The sequence below is a fragment of the Lolium rigidum genome, chromosome 5 (genome assembly GCF_022539505.1).
Source record: "Lolium rigidum isolate FL_2022 chromosome 5, APGP_CSIRO_Lrig_0.1, whole genome shotgun sequence".
In the NCBI taxonomy this organism is placed as follows: domain Eukaryota; kingdom Viridiplantae; phylum Streptophyta; class Magnoliopsida; order Poales; family Poaceae; genus Lolium; species Lolium rigidum.
Genome location: NC_061512.1, coordinates 146,578,535 through 146,590,731, shown reverse-complemented (window position 1 = coordinate 146,590,731; position 12,197 = coordinate 146,578,535). Strand labels below are relative to the sequence as shown.

General features: G+C 40.3%; 1 pseudogene; it reads right to left on the bottom strand.

The window, feature by feature from the left end:
* Positions 1-3,417: 3,417 nt before the first annotated feature.
* Positions 3,418-6,704, bottom strand: LOC124656521 (annotated as a pseudogene).
* Positions 6,705-12,197: the final 5,493 nt, after the last annotated feature.

Here is a 12,197-nt window from a genome sequence, read left to right as displayed (position 1 = left end):
ATGGGGCCAATGCAAAGAAGATAAAAGAGAACCATCTCGTTTGCTTGTGGAGTGAACTACGACCATTTTAAATCTTATTTTGCTAACTGAACTGCCTCTGCGAATTTAGTGCACTGCTTGAAATAATCAAGTGAACTCATATTTTTAATTAGTCATGAGTGAGTTAGTAATTGTGGGATAGGAAAACTGCCCCAAATCAAATTGGTGAACTACCGATATGAATTTATAAACTGTCCAGAGCATACCCTCCAGAATGAACCAACTTAACTGACCTTTTCTCATGTTTTTATCGAATAAAAAATGAACCAACTTTTAACTGTTTTTAGCTGAAACTATAAGACAACCTAAACAAACTCCAAAAACTGGAAATTGAACTAATCTGAGCGATGCGAATTTCTTTTCGTATCGCACTGAACTTCTGTTTTTTTTATTTGCTTTCATGAATAAAGATATCCGATTCTCACAGGCATATCAACAAGCGTGATAATGAGCAAATGATATACCATTGCACGGGCGATTATGAGCTTGGAGGAGAAGGGCCAGATGTGTATATTTTAACTACCTCTTCCATGAATAAAGTTCTCGCTATTTGCGTTCCTAGTATTCAAGCAAAGCCGAAAAACCGGACAAGCACTAGCAGTTCATTGTGGAACGAACTTCGTGAAATCAAAAGACCGAGCTTCTGAAATTATTTATGTGCGATTCGATCATTCAAACTTTAATCAATCAAAATAATCAATCTAATACACAAGCCATCGACGGTTAAAAATCAGTACACCCCCAACAAAAAATTGTAAAATTAACAAGCATCAAATCCTTTGCCAAGAAAATACTAGTCCAGTGAACTAGCACAAGTAAATCACACAGAGCGTACAGCCCCATCCTAAATGAGAGGCGTGCACCCAACAGAGAAAAACTCTACAGACTACAGAGGAACACGTCTTGCTGCTACTAGCCCTGCAGCACCTCCTCCGGAGACGAACTCCATTAGCAGAGCAGCGAGATCACCGTAAATCAGCGGGGTAAAACGAAGAAGGCACGTTCCTCCAATCCATTTCGCACGTACACAACCCGGAGACTAGTAACCAACGGGACAAAAACAACACAAAAAACTATGGGTGCAGCAAAAGAGCAGGTGCGAGGCACGGCAGAGGGAGACGGGACCTTGGGAGAGGAGTCGGATGACGGCCTCGTCGGGGTCCATGCCGCAGTCCCGCAGCGCCGCGTAGATCTCCGCGTCGGGGCGATGCGCCATGGTCGAGCTGCAGAGCGCCGCCGACCGTCCATGACGCAGGTGCAGGTGTTGGGCGCCGCCGGGGTGGGAGGAGGTGGGGCGCCGCCGGCGAAGGAGGAGGTGGGTCGCCGCCGGGGTTGGAGGAGGTGGGTCGCCGCCGGGGTGGGAGGAGGTGGGGCGCCGCCTGGGTGGGAGGAGGTGGGCGCCGCCGGGATTGGAGGAGGTGGGGAGCCGCCTGGGCGGGAGGAGGGGCGCCGCCTGGGCGGGAGGAGGTGGGGCGCCGCCTGGATTGGAGGAGGTGGGGCGGTTGGTCGCCGGGGTAGGGAGGCGTGCGTGTATTTTCCTCGGGGGATTTCGCCGGACTCCGTCACCGGCTCCCTCGCGTCGGCTACCGCCGCCGCTCGCTCGCCGGCGCCGATGAGGTAGGAGGCGGGATTGGATTTGGGGGAGGTTAGGACGGGCGGTTCAGTTGCGTGGCACTGGGTTCGCATCGGGGCTACTCCGTATTATTTTTTGTCGGTCGGGTCGGAAGAAAGAAGGTGGTCCGGGGGTTCGAGAATAGCTATTCTAGAACCCTCTTAAGGGGGGTTCGAGAATAGTTGGGCATATATATATATATATATATATATATATATATATATATATATATATATATATATATATATATATATATATATATATATATATATATATATATATATATATATATATATATATATATATAGGACATATTCATACTACACCCGGGTGTAGTTACACCCACACATGTTTCTCGTAATCTATAGAGTATCTATCATACCGGATAATATGTACATGTAGTATGAAGTATATAAAACTATTTTGGAAGTATATATACTACTTTGCAGGCACTATGTACATTTTTTTACGTAGACTCATTTTTTACGTATACATATGCATGTATTTCGGATATATAGTGCAAACTATGGGTTCACTTGCATTTTTTTCACAAAACTTGGTTTGGAGTATCTTAGATATAGTATACGAACATACTTAAACCGATAAAGTATCTTACATACTCCCGTATGGTAGTATATTACGTATGGGTGTAACTACACCCAGGGGTAGGAAGTATTTATCCTATATATATATATATATATATATATATATATATATATATATATATATATATATATATATATATATATATACGACGCGGATTTTCTACCAAGGGTGGTAGCTGTGCATAGGGTAGCAGCCGTTGGATAGAAGGAGTTCTGATTCTACTCATGTCCAGATCAAATACCCAGGAGCACTTCCACTGAACGGCCGTTTGAGCTCCGTGATTGCATGGAGTCTAAAACGGCAGGAATAAACGTTGCCACAACTTTCCCACACCTTTTTTAACATCATTCCACACATTGTGTCGGCTACGGTGGTGACCATCCGTCATGTGAAATTTTAGCCTTTTTTAGTCCTTTTGACAAATCACACCGGTGACGGTAGCCGGTAACCGTATGAAATGTGTCATTTTTATTAGTTTTCACACATTTTCGTCGGCACGGTATGGTTTAATAAAAATTATGTCCTACAGAAGGCCATGGTTTCGGCAACGGTCAAGGCAACCATCCATGTGCAATTTAGGTTTTTTACACGTTTTGACACATTGCAACGGTGACGGTACCTAGAGCCATACCGTATGGAATTTGTCTTTTTTACTCTTTTTCACACATTTGAGACGGAACGGTCCAATTTAAAACAAACTATGTCGTAATTAAGGACAGCCATGGTCGTTGATAAGTGGTCGTTCAATTAGCCGCGGCATTTTTTCCAATCGACCTGTTATAGGTTAGCTCTTATATTTTATGTGGTTCACCTAATATAATTTTTCTTCTAACGAAGAAGCTGCGGTTTCTCGATGGCAGATACTGATCACGGCTATGGTGAAGTACAAGGATAGAAAAAGGACGTGGTCGTTGGATGCTTTTCACACGTTGGCAAAAAAAACCGTGACCGTGCTTTATTTGTTGTTTTGGTATAATCTTTACCACGGTGTGGTTGAAATTGTGGTACGATCCATACCGTAGTATGGTTGTCGTTTTGGAATTTTTCCGTGCCCACGGTCGTTTTTCTAGGTACAAACCGTGACCATGGTCTGGTTGTGGTTTTGGTATTTAAAAAAGGTACTGTGGTGGATCGGTTGACCATGGTCTGGTTGTGCTTCTCTAACTGGGGACGATGAGGCTAAACTGAAAAAACATTACACATACATGAGCATAGTTCGTCTTCCATAGATCTAAAATTGCCAACGCAATCGTGTACAGTGTGTTACAGATCCAAAAACAATCTTCATAACTTTGTTGTTGTTTACATTGCGCTCCAACTAGATCGAGATATCAAACTAGGATAATGACCGAATTCGTGTTGTTTTAAGTGTGCTTTGCACATGGCATGATGGTCTTACAAACTTTCGCTGGATTCGTATCGACGTGCGTGGTAGCTGTTGGTCGACACACTTTACCAGTTTTAAAACAAAAAACAAGCTAAGCAATAATTTACACATCGCTGCAGCTCTTCCACCAGCTTCATCAGCGCCACGCGCGACGTGCCACCGTCACTCACCGCTGCCTTCGCCGCCTGCTGAGCCCAAGAGGCCTTCTCCCGCATCTTCCGCCCTTCCTCGCCGGCGTCCATCAGCCTCCTCACCTTCCGCTCCACTGCCGCCCTCTCGACGACCGCGCCCCCGGCGACCTTGACGACCATCATCCTGACACCGGCGCCGATGATGTCCGCGACGTGGTATGCGTTCAGGTGCTGCTCGGCCATAATCGGCCATGCCAGCACGGGCTTCCCCGCCGCGAGGCACTCCATCACCGAGTTCCACCCGCAGTGGCTCACGAACCCTCCCACCGCGCGGTGAGCCAGCACGCTTCTCTGAGGCACCCACCCGCGGACGATCCGTCCGCGCGGCCCCACCTCCACCGGCGGCGACCACGCAGCGGACCGCACGGCCCAGAGGAAGGGGTGGACGGACCGCACCAGCCCGCACGCCAGCTCGTCGAGCTGCTCGTCAGAAACGTAGGCATGCGTGCCGAATGACACGTAGATCGATGTCTCCGACCTCACCGCCCTCTCGTCGAGCCATGGTAGACAGCCCTCGGGGTCATGCTCCTCCTCGCGCTCCGGCATGTCGCCGGCAGCAAGAAACATCGGGCCGACCAGCCAGGCGCGGGCGTCCGGCTGGTAGAACGACATCAGGGCCACCACGTAGTCCTCGTCCACCGTCGCAAAGCTGTTCACCAGCACGACCCAGCTGCACTCGTCCGACTCGCCGAAGTGGTCGATGATGAACCGGCTCACCGGGTCCAAGATCTTCGCGATCGTGTCCGGGACCTCCGCGACGTGATCCTCACGCGCTCCGGCATGCGGGCCACGTGGAAGCTAGCGCTGTGCTCCGCGCTTGGCGGCGGTGGCGGGCTCGCGATTAGCGACTTGCACATGGCCAGGGAGAAGCACGAACACGATGCGGTGGACACCAGCGTCGGCCGTGACGCCGTGCGTGAACCCGAGGAAGAAGTCGGAGATGAGCACGAGCGGTGGGGACGGGAGCGACGCCATGAACTCGGCGAAGGGCTCCCGCAGCATCGCCGTCGCGTTCAGGAACGTCGGGTAGAGGGTCGGGCTTGGCAGGTTGTCCGTGGACTCGACGCCAATGCCAAATTGTTGATGTATCCCGTGAGAGGAGCGAGACTCATGACTACGGTGTTGATGTAGCCCAATGCCAAATTGTTGATATCGGTCATCCCTTTCGGTCCGTGAAAAGAAAAAAACCAAAACGACACATTGCTATTGGCTGCGGTGAAATACACGAATTGAAAAAGGGTGATGACGTTGGATGCTTTTCGCACGTAGTCACGTTTACGGTGGCTAGCTCCATGCCATATGAAAAAATGTGCTTTTTTTACTTGTTTTCACACATTTGTGTCGGGTCCTGGTTGTAGTACACGGGATTTTAAAAAAAAGGGTGATGCCATGCTACATATCCACACGTGGTCAACTCCAAAAAAATGCCACACCATGACCGTCAATTTATTGTTGTTTTGGCAAAATATTTCCTACGGTTTGTATGAACCGTGGTGTTGTTGAGATTTTTGGAAATTTACCGTCGGACGGTTTCTTTTTCTATGGTACAACCCGTGTCCGTGGCTAGTTGTTGTTTTGGTATGGTTAACTAACGGAGGGGATTGTTCGGAATGGGAATATAACGAAAATGTCTAACACCGTGAATCCTTCTACTATAGCAACAGTAAAAATTCCACTGTAGCAACAGAAAAAAAAATAGCATGTATCCTGGCGTACATGCCAAGAAGGGCAAGCATGTAGACTTCAAGCATACAAGGCGTGCCCGAGAAGATTGCCACGAATGCGTGCTCTCCTGTAGCACCAATAATATGGTCGGTACTGTACCGCACAGTATCACCAATTATATGGTCGGTACTGTATCACACAGTATCACCAATTATATGGCCAATACTGTATCACACAGTATGACCAATAATATGGCGTATACTGTGACACCAACCGTTTCCACGTGGTGCCATGAAGAGAAGCGCCGAGAAGGGCCACGAAGCGGTGCTGGAGGCATCTCTCCCCCCTATAAAAGGAGGCCAAGCCTCAGAAGAAGGGACACCAACCAGAAGAGCAAGCATCAAGCATCCAGAGCACATCCAGAGCACACTCTCCGCTCAGTAGTAGCAGTAGTAGATTTTCCCTAAAATAAGAAGCCTCTATAGAAGAAGGCGCTTGTAAGATATATCTGGAGAAGTTGTAAGGTATTTCCTCCGTCCGTGTGTAAACCCTTCGGGGGTTCCCGAAAGGGAAACCCGTATGTAAATTATATTGTGGAAATGAAGTAGTTTTGTGTGTCTCCCTTGATCTTTTTATCATGGTTATATGGGATGGGTTTTTATGCTAGGGATCCTATAGGAGAAATCTCTGCGTGTAGTTCTCTGTTAAGCCCTGCATGTGGCGTCAGAACGAGAACCGTAGCCGTAGAGAAGTGTTCCCTTCGGATGGAACTGCACCGGGAAGACGATAAAAATCAACCCATATAAACTTGGCTAAAAACATCTAGGGAAAGAAACTTAGCTGCTTCTGAAGCAATACAATGATAAATACGGGGAGTACTGAGTAGGACTATTACACCACTGCGCACACCGCCGAAAGTACCGTTGGCCTCGCCAGCCTCCAAGATCCTGCAAAAAATCCATAAAATAATCTCAACATTTAATAACATTTAATAAATTTTAATCAGTTTATTTTAATTTCGAATTTATTTAGTAAATTAATTGTAATCTGTGTATATTGGTATCAGAGCTAGTGTTCAATCATTGAAAGGTTAAAGTATCTAAATTTAGAAGTTAGCACATGAAAGGTAGTGAAATCCAAAGATAATATTGACATAAGGTGTAGAATAAATCCGTCGGAAGATCATACCTGGCATACTTCCCATAGCCAGTTAAATATTGTCGTTGATCTGATATATAACTTTTTCATATCTTGGGGAAAAAGGCAAGAAAATTTAGACCAAAAATTAGAAAGTTTATTGAAAGAATATCAAAAGCTCATTGAAAGATTTTCAGGTTTAAACAATAAAGTTGATATAGCTTTGCATAAGCTAGAAGAAGCAAAAACAAGACAGAACACGGTCTGTAGGAATAACGATTATATTAAAGAAGAAGTGCTATCCCTTGGGAAAAGTATAGGGGTTTGTCTGAATAAAAACAAAGACCTATTCACAGGTGCTGAAACAAGACAAGATATTCTTAAAATTAAAGAATTAGTGCAAGAAGTAAAGAAATTGATCCTTTCATAATTTGCATGACCGAATATAACCAAGCCTTAAACGAAGTAGCAAAATATTTAACACCTCCTATTGGTTTTTCTGATCACGAATCACCAAAAGAAGACTCCAAAATAATCATAAAACAAAATAACACAATCATCCAGTTATTACTTCAGACTTTAGAAAAGCTAAATAGTGTGCGAGAAAAACAAAGAAATTGTGCTAGCCTCATCCGGGTTAGTAACATCGTCGAGAAATATCAATTCGGAAAAATGGATATATCTAAAAACTTCGCTAGAAGAGACGAAACCTCCAGCTTATAAGACAAGACTCAAAACCGTTGTCAATAAAACATAGATTATCATGCAGTACAGCTGATGATGTTAATAATTTAGAAGAAGTTATAGACCTTGAAAGAGATCTAGAAAGGTATCAGAAAGATACGCTAAGAAAAATAAAACCACAACAAGTATATCATATGGGTATGTTTGAAAGTAGAAGCAATCTATATAGAATATCCAGAGAAGTAGAGTTAAGTGTAATAACTCATCCAGTAGACTTGAGAATTGTAAGCAAGAATATTGAAGGTGAACTCAAATATTGTGGGTATAAATATATTCATCAAGGTATGTATATTATAGGGGTCAAAGGAATGACAAGAAAGAAATAGGAGCAAAGGTCTTAATAACGCTATTAGACAAAAGATGGGATTCAGTAGATAAAGCAGCTTTAGGCTTCATGGAAGGAGATATGAATGAAAATATGTTAATAACATATATAGCTCCAGATCTAATAATGCCTATAAGGGAATTTATTGAAAAAATGAGTATTGGGTTTCAGACTAAAGGATATGAAGACTTTAGAGGAACCAACTTGTTAGTAAGCATTGAATTTATAGGAAGACTCACAAATAAAAGTAGCTCTAGATACAGAGTAAATGTAAATGATGTAATCGAAAATATGCAATCAAAAGGTATAAAATTCATGAGTCCCCTTACAATCGGCTCTGAGGAAAGAGCTGGAGAAGAATGGAATATAGGTGAACTAGTAGAAAGAAAGGAATTAAAACAACCACAAGCTTACATAAGCTATCAAAACTGCGAAGGAAGTAGTAGCATTAGGTTTACAAATTATAAATCTGCATCTGTAGAAGACACAGAATCCCTCATGTCAGAACCAGAATCTAGTGACAATAAAAGCAAAGATACAATAGAATGCATGGAAAGGACAGATTTAAATAATGAAATAAATCATTATGAACAAAAATTAAAACATATAGAATGGGAGTATAGCAATTCTATGATAAAAGATTGGCCTAAGATAAGAGACAAAGAGTTATTTTTCATAAGAGAAATTGCAAGGATAAAGAAATTTAAAAAAGAGAGAGAAACAGCCACAAATAGCTCACCAAAGGTAAATAATAACATAGCATCAAAAGTTCAAGATATAAACAAAAATATTGATCAAAGTCATAAAAATAAAGCCATAAGTGAAGAAAATCAATGGGAAATAAATAATAAATTTTTAACAGAGAGTTATGAAGAAGAAGAAGAAGAGTTAATGAGAGAAATGATGACAGATGAAGATTATTTAGATGCCTCTGAGGAATATAATGACTTCATAAATTCCCTAGATGATGTTGGACTACATAATTTAGAAAACGCAATAGAAGCAATGGAAGTAGACAATAGCAAAAGAAAAAGATCTGAATATAGCTATGGAGACAAGTTCAACTTCGATAAGGCAAGATGGTCCACAAGAAAGACCTAGTAGGCCTGCGGGACAATGGCCTCCGGAGAAAGATGATTTTCAACCATCTTACATTCCCGGACAATATAAATATATGGGTAGCAAGAGAAGAGATTTCGAAAAGCCAGTACAATTTCAAAACACCAAATATGATGGTGCAATATTAAATTTAGCAGCCCATGATCCAATAGATTGGCCAAATATACTCAGTATCCGGAAAGGATTAATAGTTCAAAAATACATACAAAACCAAGCATAATATAGGATCTAAGGTAGAAGATATGCCTGACATATCTCGAAACATTTTTAGGAGAATCTGCGAAAGTTTTATGGGAACAATGGGTAGAAACATTTCCAGCTAGTTATGCGAGAATTAAAAAGGGCTGGAAGTAACCCAAACAATTTTGCAAATATTATATCAACCATAATTATAGCAGTAAGATCCAGAATTAGGAGAAACCGCTTTGCAAAATGAAAGGTTAAGAGAAATAGAAAAATTAACGTTAACGAGTTGGAAAGGTATCAAAGAGTTCTCTCAACATTACTTATATAATGCTACCACTTGCTAAACAAGGTTATAATGTAGGAGTAGTTGAAAGATATTTTAATAAATTACCCGATCCTTTAGGATCAATAATATTTGAGGAATATAAGAAAGAAACAGTAGGATTAGATTTAAATATATCCCAAGCCATAACATTCGTTTTCAAAAAGCTAAGAAAAATATGTACAAATATTCAAGCTCAAAGATCTATGAAAAGATCAGATTATAATTTCTGCAACAACATTGTCCAAATACCTTTAACATGTGGACAAGAACGGTACAAAAATAAAAAATATTATAAACCTCAGCGAAGGGATAATAGAAATTTTAGAACCAAGAGAAGATATTTCTTAAGAAGGTCAGATAATAGAGCCCCTTTCTTACATAAAAGGAATGTAAGAAGATATGATCCCAGAAAATCATACGATAAGACATGCGAGGTGTTTCATATGTAACTCGTCCGACCATCTAAGTAGAACTTGCCCTAATAAAGACCGTGAAAAGATACTCTAGTAAATATGAAGAGCAAGAGAAAGTTCTAATCATAGATAGTGTCAATGAAAATATACTCGGTTTGCGATGATGAAATAAAAGATGATGAGTCAATATATTCAATCATAGAAACAGATGAAGTAGAAAAACAAAAGTTAGAAGAAGAATCAAGTGAAGATGAGTTAGATTTAATAGATGAATTGGCAGGATTAAAAATTGAAATGATGAACCAAGTAGACTGTAAACATGACTGGATCAGAGGTAAAGGAGATTATAATATAAAATGTGCTTTCTGTATATATTACCCAAGTCAAGAAAATAGGTCTACTTGTAACATATGTTTAAAACAGGCTTGTGCCTCTTGTTTAAAATCTAAGAATCAAGAATCAAGACAAGAGTTAGAATATGAACCAGAAGATGAAATACTATCTAGCAGAGTTAGAAATTTAGAAAATAGGATTAATAAGCTAGAAGTAGAATTAGAGGAATTAAAAGGAAAGTCAGAAAATAAAGGTAAAGATAAAGCTCAGGAAGAGAATGCTTCCAGAAACACTGAACTAAAAGATCAAATGACAACAGTAAAAGAGCAAAAAGGAGACAGGCTAATCCAACTCAAAGATGCATTAACTAGTTTTGGAAATAAATATATAGTAAGATTACCATTTAAGGAAGTGTCAGGAATAAGAATCCCGATTAAAGTAGTACTAAAGCCAAATATTTCTTATAAAATATTAGCTTTATTAGACACAGGTTGTACTAAGAACATCATCCATGACAAGTTTTTTGCTAGATGCCCAGAATTAGTGACAACCATAGATGATAGTAAAGCCGAAGTCTCTACAGACATGTCAGGAATAAAGAAATTACATAACCAATTAGCATTTAATATTGAATCATACATAAATGGCACAAAATATATAATAGATGAAATCACAATCAGGGATTTGTCAGTAATAAACAATGACATGATCCTAGGTTTACAATTCCTACAAGCAGTCCTTACAAACCACTATAATACATGAAGATGGAGTTACCTTTATTCCTCACAAAGATAATGTTCCATACATATACGAGGCTCGAAAGCAAAGAAAATCTTTACAAAATGGAGAAATAACTAAGGAAGACAAGGAATACTTTTCTAGCGATGACACTCCTAGAACTTGCAAGGAAGATAAAATTAGTAACACCATAGAAGAATATTTCATAGAAAATGCATGCACAGAATGCATAGGATTACAATCATTCTCACCAAATTGGTATAGAGATATAAAATCTAAACAAGATATAAATACAATTGTGCAAAGACTAGAAGACATACAAATAATTGGGGAAATACCAATGAAGCATTGGGATAAGAATTCCATAGTATGCAAAATAAATATTACAAACCCTGACTACATAATCAAGACAGGACCAATAGAAGCTACTCCCAAAGATATAGAAGAGTTTAAAATGCATATCGAAGAATTAATAAAATTAAAAGCAATTAGAGAAAGTAGAAGTCCTCATCGATCAGCTGCATTTATAGTTAGAAACCATGCTGAAGAAGTCAGAGGAAAGTCTAGAATGGTTATTAATTACAAAAGACTTAATGATAACACAGTAGATGATGCATTCAATATACCCAATAAGCAGGAATGGATAAATAGAATACAAGGAAGCAAATATTTCTCTAAGTTTGATCTAAAAGCCGGTTTCTGGCAAGTGAAAATGGCAGAAGAATCTATTCCATGGACAGCTTTTACCTGTCCTCAAGGACATTATGAATGGCTAGTCATGCCGTTAGGCTTAAAGAATGCACCCGCATTATTTCAAAGAAAAATGCAAAACATATTTAATGAAAATCAAGCTTTTATATTAGTTTATGTAGATGATCTACTTGTTTTCTCAAAATCCTATAAAGAGCATATTGCTCATCTTGAAACTTTCTTCGGAAAGTAGAACAGAATGGGTTAATACTATCCAAAAAGAAAATGGAAATTTGCAAAGAAAAAATCAATTTTCTTGGACACGAAATAGGCGAAGGAAAGATATACCTACAAGAGCATATAGCCGGAAAAATATTACAATTTCCGATACTATGAATGACAAAAAGATTCTACAACAATTTCTAGGAATTGTGAACTATGCAAGGAATTATATAGATAACTTAGCAAAACTTGCTGGTCCATTATATGCAAAACTAAGGAAAAATGGCCGAAATATTTTAATTACGAAGATATAAAGCTTGTAAAAGCTATAAAAGAAAAGGTTAAATATTTGAAGCCTTTAGAATTGCCACTAGATGATAATTATTTAATCATTGAAACAGATGCATCTCAAGAAGGATGGGGTGCTATATTGAAGCAAAAACCTAATAAATTTTCGCAAAGACG